Below are 10,746 nucleotides of genomic sequence, written 5' to 3'. Positions count from 1 at the left end.
AACTAATTTATTCAAGTCAGAGAATGTTGCATATAATTAAATTTTTGCTTGATGCATAAAGTTAAAAGATTAAAACTGATAAAACAAGTTTTAAAAAGGGACTTTTCCATTTGATTACATTTTGTATGATGGATTATGTAGAAAAAGTAGAATTGGGCTGAAAGATCTATCGCTTTATCACCTCTTCAGGTTGTAAATCGTGTTTTTAAAAAGTAACTAAGTAACTAAGTAATTAATTACTTTTGAAAATAAGTAATCAGTAAAGTAACGGGATTGCTTTTTTGGGGAAGTAATCAGTAATTAGTTACTGATTACTTTTTTCAAGTAACTTGACCAACACTGGTTGTGACACAAGAGGATGCTAGAGATAGCTGTCTTTTGAGACTTGATCTTCAAGCACTCACAGTTAGAAGGTTTAGCAGAGGTGGGCTGATCAATCCAAATATTGATTCCATCGATACTAGTGCTGGTATTGGTATCATTTATATTAAACAAGTCTCCATTTAAAAAAAAAGCTCAAAATAAATGAAAAGCTTTAAGGTGTGTTTTGCTGTGTTAGCTAATTATGGAGTATCCAGTATCGATATTAGTACTGTAGCATCACATAGTACTGATGTTTAGTGTTTAGGTGCTTTGATATGTATAGATTGTAGATCTATCCACAGCACTTCCTAAAAGCATGACTGCTTGTTTATTTCTTAACAAATTGGGCCTCCTACAAACTGTAGGAGGGACTTCCAGAGTTGTTTTCCCCTCATAAACTGGTGTCACAGCTGTGAAAGTCACATACCTCTCACTCAGTCCCACAGCCTAAAAGGATATGATTTTAAATGGGCTTTGTGTGTAAATGTGAGTATGTATTTCTCTGTGCGTTGGGCCAGCGATGGACAGTCGATCCGTCCTGTGTATCCTCCCTCTTGACGTTTAGGTGTGACCTAGGTCTGGATAAGTGGTTAGGGTAAATGGAATATCTCAAGAAGTTATTAATACTGACATATTTTACATGCTTGAAACATACTAACGCTCTCTCTGTGCCATCAGTGCAGTCACACAAGCGTAGTGTCAATAATGGCTGGGCGCTGTTTGTATAATGATCCTATCTTCCCAGATAGACGGGGTGCTATCGGCTTTGTCTGTCACACAAAGGGAAGGGAGGCAGTGAGAGGAGAAGTGGATCACCCGTCAACACACACACACACACACACACCGAACCCCACTGCCATGGTGTACGCCACAAGACTTCCTGTGTCAACAGAAGCTTTGATTAACTGGGGACAGGCACGAGCCTTTGTATCACTTGGACAAAAGCAGCGTTACATGGTGAATTTCTATTGAAGATGGCTCGCTGCAAGTTGAGGCAGCGAAATGATGCGTCTCAGTCTGGAACCCTATAAAAGCACCGATAAGAATATTTGATTTCAATACATCAAATCGTTTTCAATTTTCCTTTCAGCTCTTCTGCTTTGTTTTTCCGCTCCTTGTTTGTTATTAATACTCCAAAAGAAACATAAAAAAAAAATCCTATATGTGCCGACACTCATCTTGTAGCTTCAGCTGGGAATCATTTAGAGAGCATAAATTAAACACAGCCAATTTCCTCTCCTACTGACAGCGTGATTTTACCTTAAACTTCCAATTAGCCGCCTTCACTTCAGCTATCAGTCACTCTCCAGAAAGGCTTTCTCTTTCTGCCGCACGATGCACATCAGCCGCACCGTGATCAATTTGACTCTGATGATAGGCATGTAGGCTGAATCCATCAAATGCAGCTAGTTATGACAGCAAAGGGAAATTGATATTTAGTTTCCTTCACGTATGGAGCCGGAGGAGACGTGACTCCTTCGAGTGCGCGTGAGTTTGGGTGCTGTGTGTGAGCTGAGACCCTGAAGACAGGAGGTGTGTGTGGTAGAAGATAAGTGACAGGGTGAAGGACCTCTCAATGAAGCTCTGTCTCTCTTTACCTGCTGGCAGGGAGTCAGCCAGGTGAGAAGCTGGTCAGTGCCAGCAGGGCAACTGAATGCCAATCAACAGCGGCCTGCGGGTCATATGCGGTCAACTTTAGTTAGAGGAGGAGGGCGATGAGGTGTAGTGCGGACTTTGTAATGTTTTAATGAGTGTAGCTGCATAATATGGTGTGATGTGTATCGTGAAGGTTATGTTGCAGGCAGGAGATGGATTTTGATACATGCTGAGGTATAAGTGAACAACTTAAGAAGCATTAGATGCATTTAAACACTTTTTGTATTGTGTCTGCTTAAAGAATGCTAGCTTTTGGTTACCAGTTAACATGTTTGTACTGGTTTTTATGTTGGCTTTTAGAGAGGGGGCCTTGCTGTGATGGCTAAAGAGAGAAGAGCTAAAGCTAAATGGAATGTGTCCCCTGTTCTCTGTGCTCTATATATTATGGTGGAACATGAATCGTGGATGAATACAGTACAGCGATGGCTTCTTTCCTGCTGTACTTTGAGAGTGTGTTAGAGGAAGAGGAGTGTGTGTGTGTGTGTGTGTGTGTGTGTGCTGTTTGCTGAAACATCAGCAGAAATTTACTCCTACCTATAGATGGCAGCATTACACTCAAAGCCATCTGCATGTGTCACACCCGTTTCCATGCAGCACGGCTCAGGCCTTCACTCTCACACATTAGCAGGATTTCTTTTCACCCCTAAGGCTGCACACGAAGGCTGTGCCCTCCTTAAACTTAAACATCCCGGGTTTGTTGCTGTAATTGTCTTGATTAGGAGACAAAGTCAGATTTTGTAACTTGGTTTCGTTAAAATTCTGATGACAGTTCCAATACATCGTTACACTGTGTATTGCTCCGTGCCCTTTCAAATCAAGTTATTTTCCTTTTCAGCACAGTAGGTCACCTGACAGGAATAGATCATTCACCTACCCCCTCCTGCCACCTTCCTCCTAATGTGGGGGCTGATGGTGCATGTAAATGTGCTTTTCATTTCTGCTTAATTTCTCCTGAGCAATAAAACTTTGTTTTCATCCTTTTTCTTAAGGCTGATTTCTCTCCCACTTTGTCTTTCTCACCTGACGCTCTCAGTGGTCCCAACACCTGTCAGGTGTAACATCACAAAAAAATACAGAGTTAACAAAGAATTAACCCATTTTGATGTAGAATTATAATTCGAAACAAACCTTATCAAATTATAATTAATTTAACCACTGTTTGTAAGACCGTTTCCTCTTAAAAGAGTCTGTGTAGAAAATGATGTCCAGCATAGTCATACATTCTGTAATTTTGCAGTGTGGGAGGAAAATGTGAAAAACCCATATCAGACAAATTATTATTGAAAATACTTTTAGAACATATTTTTATTTCTTAAAAAGTGCCTGGGGGGGATTTTCTAAAGCAGACCCCCATCTGCACTGAAAAAAGTGATATTGTCTCCTTTTAAATATAGTATATTATATTTTGGTATATCTTTTCAATTCAAATGAGTAATTCCTGTCTACATATATAATTCGAGTAACTCCAGAATACATTCCCTGCGTTTTAATCCAATTAATTTTAGTTAATTAAATGTAGCTCAAAATGCTTAAGTATGTTTTTCATAGCCTCCTGCTGGGCCATTTTGCGCATGCGTTAGGACAGGCCGCCATTTTGCGCGCGGACTGAAGAAGCGGACTCTTTGTGTGCTGCAAGCGGGCTCAAGTTAATCGCACAACTTCATATAAAGGTGGTCTAGCTTCGGTAAGTAAACCTTTTACGGTCGTTTTTGTTTTATTTTTTTTACCTCAGTCAAAGCATGTTGACTCTTTAAGACGTGTGCACATGGAGAAAGAAGTCTAAGTAGTTGTACACCTCTGAACTTTGTCATGAATTTGACTTAAGCTAGCTATGTGCTCTATTAGCTACTGCTCTATTAAAAGAGTAATTGTATTGATGCGTTAAAATGTCATATGTTTTTAGCTTAGTTCTTGTGGCACACTTTGTACTAACAAATTATGGAACGAGGCAATTTCTCTGTAGTTAGCTGTAAAGTTCACTGTACAGTCGCCTGCAGTTTTAAGTGGAGAAATCGTCCCTCCCGCCACAACATTGGCATTAAGGAATAGTCGGGCGGGGGAGGGGGCTTCTGAACGCACCTGCACAGTCAGGGGTGCAGTAGGAAATAAGTAGGATTGGCGTTGCACAACGTCTTTTGTGCAGAAAAAAATAATGGTTGTAAACTGTGGAGGAGAATAACTCAGTGGTTGCCAAAAATGTGAGATCAAAAGGCACTGAGAGTGATGTTTGTCAGAACTGAAATTAACTCAGAAAAGAAGTTGCTTCACTTGATAGAGCTGTTGAGTGCAAGACCTGTCAGCGGTCTGGTTTAGCATTTGAAGCCTCGCTACGTGCTTCCAAACCGCTGCATTTAATCTCAGAGAAAACTAACACAGAGAAGTAAAGCAAGTGTGTAAGTTCATCTCTTTATGTTTGCATAGTATTTCCATGTTGAGCTTAACAACCGATGTATGGAGCCACAGCTGGACTGGCTGTCGGAGTTTTGTATTGAGGGGGAAAGGAAGCGATTTGTTTTATACTTCAGCTAGAATGAAAAAAGACACAAAGCTGGAGTTATTCGGTGTCTTCATGCTGAACAGCTAAAACTTCTTCCCTCATTCTCCCCCCTCCCTCTCCTGTTGCTACTTCAATCGTGAAACTGATCGGTTATCAGCTGATCGGCTTTTCTGTCGCTAGTCTCTCTCATTTGTTAGTCACCCAGTTTGCGCTAGAAAGAGGAAAACGGCAGATAAACAACAGCAGCACGTTTAAGCTTGATAAGCTGTTGCTAGAATTTTTTTAATATTACTTCTAGTATCCGCTTATGTTTTCTGGAGCCACAGCCGTAATAGCTGCTGGTCATGATAGTTTGGATATGTGGTGAGAAGGAAACATGAAGGTGAAACCAGGAGAAGTTTTTACTGAATCATTAGAGCTGAACAGGTAATGAAGAAACAGGTTTACATTTTAGGTCACATGAATGAGTTGAAGGGAAGTTATGAACTGTTTATGAGAGACAAATAACACCAGGATCCTTTTCTATGTAGCTGACATCTGGTAACTGTGCAGGGGCGGATCTAGCAAAGTTTTGCCAGGGGCCAGGTAGGGCATTAACAGGGAAAGGGAGACACAAAGACATAATTTTCTTTCTTATTCTCATTTAAAATGTCTAGCTTTTAATAAATAATTATTCTAAATCTTACTACCAAAGTGGTGATCTGGTTAAATGTATAGAGATCCATTATTGTATGTAGTAAATATTAAGTCTAATATATGCCCTAGTAATAGTAGTACATATAGCACTTTTTCCTTTGGGAAGGTACGCTGTCTGCGCTGTCTGCAACTGTATTGAAGAAAAATGTTGAATCAAATTATTATAGAAAAATAATTGATTTCTGTGCATTAAAGTAGATTACGTCAATTAAGCATTATCAGGCGGAGGGTGCGGGGTGGTTTCCTAATATTTTTGCTGGGAGTTGGCAGTCCTATTAGTTAGTTTAATATTTCTATGTACTGTTTAGAATACCTGAATAAGGAGGATGGTGTAAGTTTTTTAGGTTGATCAGTATTGCTGAAGTATAAAATATTTTGGGTGCAGTGTATTTTTTGCATACAGGTATAACAGAATAGCTTTAATGTTTTGTTTTTAAAACTGAGTATGAACTTATACAAAATGCAGTAAAATATTTATAAAAACAGTTTTATTTATTATAAAATACACTATATCGGATTCATATCGGCATCGGCAGATAATCAAATTTATGATATCGGTATCGGACATAAAAAAGTGGTATCGTGCCATCTGTAGTTTGCACAGAGGCACAAGTAAGATTTGTGTTGTTACAAGGGAGTATCATGAAGTAATGCACTAATGGCTTGGAAACGGTAATTGTTTGTCTTTCTAAAGTTTTTTTTTTTTTTTATTTGTCTTCCTTTTCTGGCAGATTTTCTTCCCCTTATGTGTTACTGTTTATTCAAGAAGATGGTGTTATTTTGGTAAGTACATGCAAATTCCTTACATATTTATCACAACAGTATTTGTCACAGTATTGCAGGGACAAGTTTATCTATCTCATCTTAAGATAGATAAACTTATTAATATTGATATTAATTAATATCAATTAATATATATATGATTAAATTTCTTTTATCCAGGACAAAAGAAAAAAAAAAAACTTGCGAAAGTGAAATGAAAAACAGGAATTTAGTTCTTGTGAGTTAAGAGGATGCAGAGCATAGGGTTAGATGGAGGTGGATCATTCACTGTGGTGATCCCTGAAGGAAACAGCCAAGAGAAAGAGGATCAGATTGCAAAAAAAAATGTGGTTTGTTTGCATACATGAGTCTTTACGGTACCCACAAGACTCCTGAAGTATAAGTACTCTGAAGTTTGCAGAGCAATTTCAGAGATGTTTGGGGCTTACATGGCAAGCATGTTTTTAGTTGCACATCTAAATTTTCTCTGCTCTCTGTTGCTGATGGCAGAGTTCTGCCCCGCTGACCTCACAGGTGAGACACTCCCACCAGTGGACAAAGAGCACAGGAAAATGTGTTGCCAACCACCTGAAACAGACAAATATCTGCTTTTTAAAACCCTTTAAACCCGTTAAATGGACTGATGCCATTCATTTCTTCTTTGATTAACAGTAGTAACATCCTTCATGCACTGTATACTAACCCATATGATAATCATGCTTTATGAAGTGATGGCAATTGCATTGTAGCATTTAATGAAGAAATAACAAAATAATCATACCAATGATTAAGCACCAGTCTTCTTTTTGTGTGTGTGTGTGTGTGTGTGTGTGTGTGTGTGTGTGTGTGTGTGTGTGTGTGTGTGTGTGTGTGTGTGTGTGTGTGTGTGTGTGTGTGTGTGTGTGTGTGAGTGATAGATACAGGTAAATGCTGAATTCCAGTGTATTACAACACTTCAACTGGAGATGACCTTCGCGGCACAGTTAGACAGAATTACACCTCAGTTGATGACAGTTTTCCAGAAGAAGGGCGGTGTTTCTGGGCAGAAACTTGCCCACCACTTGCAGATCATGCAAGAGGTAAATCTGAATATTGCAAATAGGGCTGCTCGATTATGGCAAAAATGATAATCACGATTATTTTCACTGAAATTGAGATCTCGATTATTTGACGATATTTATTTAACCCTTTAAGACCTACCATAGAACCAAGTCCGCCAGAGCTTATATTATTTTTTTACATGTTGTAGTGCCATTTGTGGGAGCATTTCAAGTTGCTATACAACTGTTATAGCCCATATTTTAATAATATATATGCATTATGTCCATAGTAACTACATAAATTGCAAAAAAGTTGCAATAAACTACAAAAAAATTGAAAATCGGTTTTGTTTTTTTACATATATTTCTACTTGGAGAAATTTAAGAGGTTTATCCCTCAAAACTTTAAATACAAAAAAGTTGCAAAAAATAGTTTACAACAACAGGAAATTTATTTTGAGTGTCTTCATAGTTTTATTTTGGAGATACACCAATTTTTATATACACTGCAGGAAAAACGAAAAAACAATCCTATGATGGAAATTTGCAAAGAAAACAGCAGGTGCATCAAAATAAACGATTTCCAGCAGTGCAATTCGAGTTCTAAGCATCCCAGAAACTATTCAGAAAAGTCAAACATGACCAGTATAGGCTTTTAAGGCCTACAAGTAAAAAACTACATTTCCGCGAAAATGACGTCACTTCCGGTTTCGGGGAGGAAATGGCCGACATGTGATAGTTCGTGCTGACGTCTGATTCACTGTGGGAAGTGTTACGAACAGCTGATCGGATCGGCAAAGCGTGTTTCTGGAATATTATGTTTTTGTTCCTGCAAGCGCTTTCTATGCAGTTTTTGCAAAGCTTTATGTGGAAGGAAACCGTGACCGAGGACAAGCTGATGGCATCAGATGTAAGTACAACTCCTCCGGTTTCATATGCAAAAAAAATTATTGCGCTAGCTTACACGGTTCAGGTTCTACAGGGATTTAAAAATAGTTACACAAAACGGAGCGTGCTGCTCTGACCGGCTTCAATGACTTTAAAAAATAATATAAAATAGTGTGCAACACCACTGAAGTTTTTTAACCTCTCTTTTCAACCAACAGCAGTCACTCTCTCCTCTCCAAATAACTTCTGCTTAGCTTTCCGAGCTTCCCTCGGGTCCTCTTAATCAGCGGTCTCCAACCTTTTTTGCGCCACGGACCGGTTTATGCCCGACAATATTTTCACGGACCGGCCTTTAAGGTGTCGCGGATAAATGAGGGAGGGGCTAATAATCGGCTCAGTCATTTTTAATGATCGTTGAAAGCCCAGATCGTAATCGTGATTAAAATTTGATTAATTGAGCAGCCCTAATTGCAAATTCTATTTGGATTTCTTTTGTCTTAAGTGGCAGGTCACTGGTGAGTCCAATAAGCCGTTTTAGGTGACCAGCCAAGCAATCTAAATTTTGAAATTTCATATATAAATTTTATTTACTATGTTTGAACTGACATATGATAAAATTTACTTATTGCGAATGTCAGACATTGTTCTTTTTTCCAAATTGGTTTAATCAGCAACTCTCTTTAAACAGGCTGAAAGTGATGTTAAAGTGAAAAGGGAAGCAGTTCTCAGGGCACTTTGCCTCTACCAAACGACTAGATTGGAATTTAATTGTAGAGTTAATTGTTTTTTCTTTTACCTTTTTATTAAATGTTTAGGACATTGAAGGAGATGATATCCAGTGAGACCTGAAGAAGCACACCATGGGCATTTATGTCATCAACAGGGAGGATGGACAAAATGGACATTATGATGACATTGGAATATTTGTTGAAGGGGAGATAGTCATGGACAACATTGGATCTCTGGCCCAAGCTTGTGCATTGATGCTTGAAGTAATCTATGCACTAAACCTAGCCTTCCCCAAGGAATTGAAGGACTATTATGAATTCATTTAGAAAGTGTTGATGGGATTCGATGGTGAAGATCGTGAAGGACCTCAGCCATCCCAACAACAGACTGTTCTCTCTGTTGAGGTCAGGAAAGCGATTCCGCTCCCTGAAGACCAACACAGAGAGACTGAGGAGGAGCTTCTTCCCGCAGGCGATACGGTCTCTCAATCACACCACCACACAGTACTGACCCACACATATGGTTCTTACACACACACACTGGACTTTCTGGACTTTGGTTTTGCACAACACTGGTCACTATATTCTTCATTTCCGGTTAATACTTGTACAGCTGCTGTTATTGTGTATATATTTATTTAGATTTAGATTTCTTCATACATTCTTATATAGTTCTATATTGTGTATTGTGTATTTTGTTGTACAGTTATTTTATTTTCAACTTTAATTTATATATTTATCTTTATCTTATTCTTCCCAGTTAAATTTACCCTTCATTCTAATTTGTGTTGTACAGTTATTTCATTTTTAACCTTAATTTATATTTTATTCCTTCCTAGTTAAATTTACCCTTTTTAATTTTTCATATTTATTTCCTATCTTATTCATAGCCTTTTCCTTTTTTGTTTTCTTTAGGTCACGAGCAGTTGTCCAAGCATTTCACTACATATCGTACTGTGTATGACTGTGTACGTGACAAATAAAATTTGAATTTGAAAAGCTCTCCCCCAAAGTCTTTGGGCTGAAGAACAAAATTGCTACTGGATAGGAAGATTTCTAAAATAACACATCAAGAGAATGCTGTTATGTAAATTACCAATGACTGGTGCTCTTGTGAATAGGAGTGAAACTCTTGTACAACCATCATTTGTTCTGTGTTATGTTTCGATTGAACATTTTAACTTTCAATAATGAATGTTTCACGTGTGGTACATTTGAGTAGCTTGAAGAGCAACTTTGTAATTATTCAGTTATAGCTGCTGCCCTGCGTATAATCAGTGTTAACTCAACCGGATAAAAAAACCAAAAAAAACCATTCATGATTACCACACTGCAGCACACTGGTAACACTTTAAAGACTATTAATTGTTTTGAAGCGAGTATGTTAGGTCAGAAAATATGTAAAACATTCAGAATCTTCAAGGAAGGACTAGAATGGAAAGACAGTGGTCAATAAGCAGTAAGGGAAACACAAGTTTAATTTTAAGTCTAATTACCTTATTAAAATGCAATTTCTAAATATGGATCGCAGAACAGCAAGTCTGAAACTGGTTAGTTTGTGGATGCATCAGTTTCTAATTGTGATACATTATACTGCTGGTAGTGTTTTATTCTTTTATGTAAGGAGTTTGGTTTTTTTTTTTCTTTTTTAGAGGAAGAGAAACATTGGTTAACATTTCTCTTGTCTGTTGTTTCTGTTTTGTTTGAATACAGCTTTTTAAAGCTACTAGTTCATAGGCAAAAGTTTTGTAATTTGTATTATACAAATTGCAGCAATTTCCCTTAGAGATGTGGATTCTTATTCTGTTTGCAACAAATTTTGCATTAATAAATGATGTGAAAGAATGTTGTAGTTTTCATTATTGACGTTTTTAAAAACTACAAATCAGGGTAAGCAATATTTTTTAAGTAAACTTAACTTAATTGAAATAGAGAGAAATTAACAATTTGATTGATTTGAATATAAGTTTGGGACATAAGTGTAAAGGAAACAAATTATTCTGGTACATTTAACACGACCTTAGTTGGACTTACTAATAATATTTGACTAAGACGTATCCACAACAGTTAAGTTAAAGTAGCTTAAAAATATATGTTGGTTTTACTCGCTTAAATT

General features: G+C 37.7%; 1 long non-coding RNA gene across 2 annotated transcripts; it reads left to right on the top strand.

Annotated features, from left to right (window-relative positions):
* Nucleotides 1-10,475, top strand: LOC143418605 (uncharacterized). 2 transcript variants are annotated; one of them, XR_013098616.1, is made up of 3 exons: nt 1-3,703; nt 5,944-7,053; nt 8,591-8,648. It is a non-coding gene; the product is annotated as an uncharacterized LOC143418605 (long non-coding RNA). The 2 variants fall into 2 exon arrangements; XR_013098615.1 differs by lacking the exon at nt 8,591-8,648 and adding an exon at nt 8,718-10,475 and having other exon boundaries at nt 2-3,703.
* The last annotated feature ends 271 nt before the right edge of the window (nt 10,476-10,746 follow it).

Source organism: Maylandia zebra, linkage group LG5 (assembly GCF_041146795.1).
Source record: "Maylandia zebra isolate NMK-2024a linkage group LG5, Mzebra_GT3a, whole genome shotgun sequence".
Taxonomy (NCBI): domain Eukaryota; kingdom Metazoa; phylum Chordata; class Actinopteri; order Cichliformes; family Cichlidae; genus Maylandia; species Maylandia zebra.
This window is presented reverse-complemented; position numbering and strand designations above follow the sequence as displayed.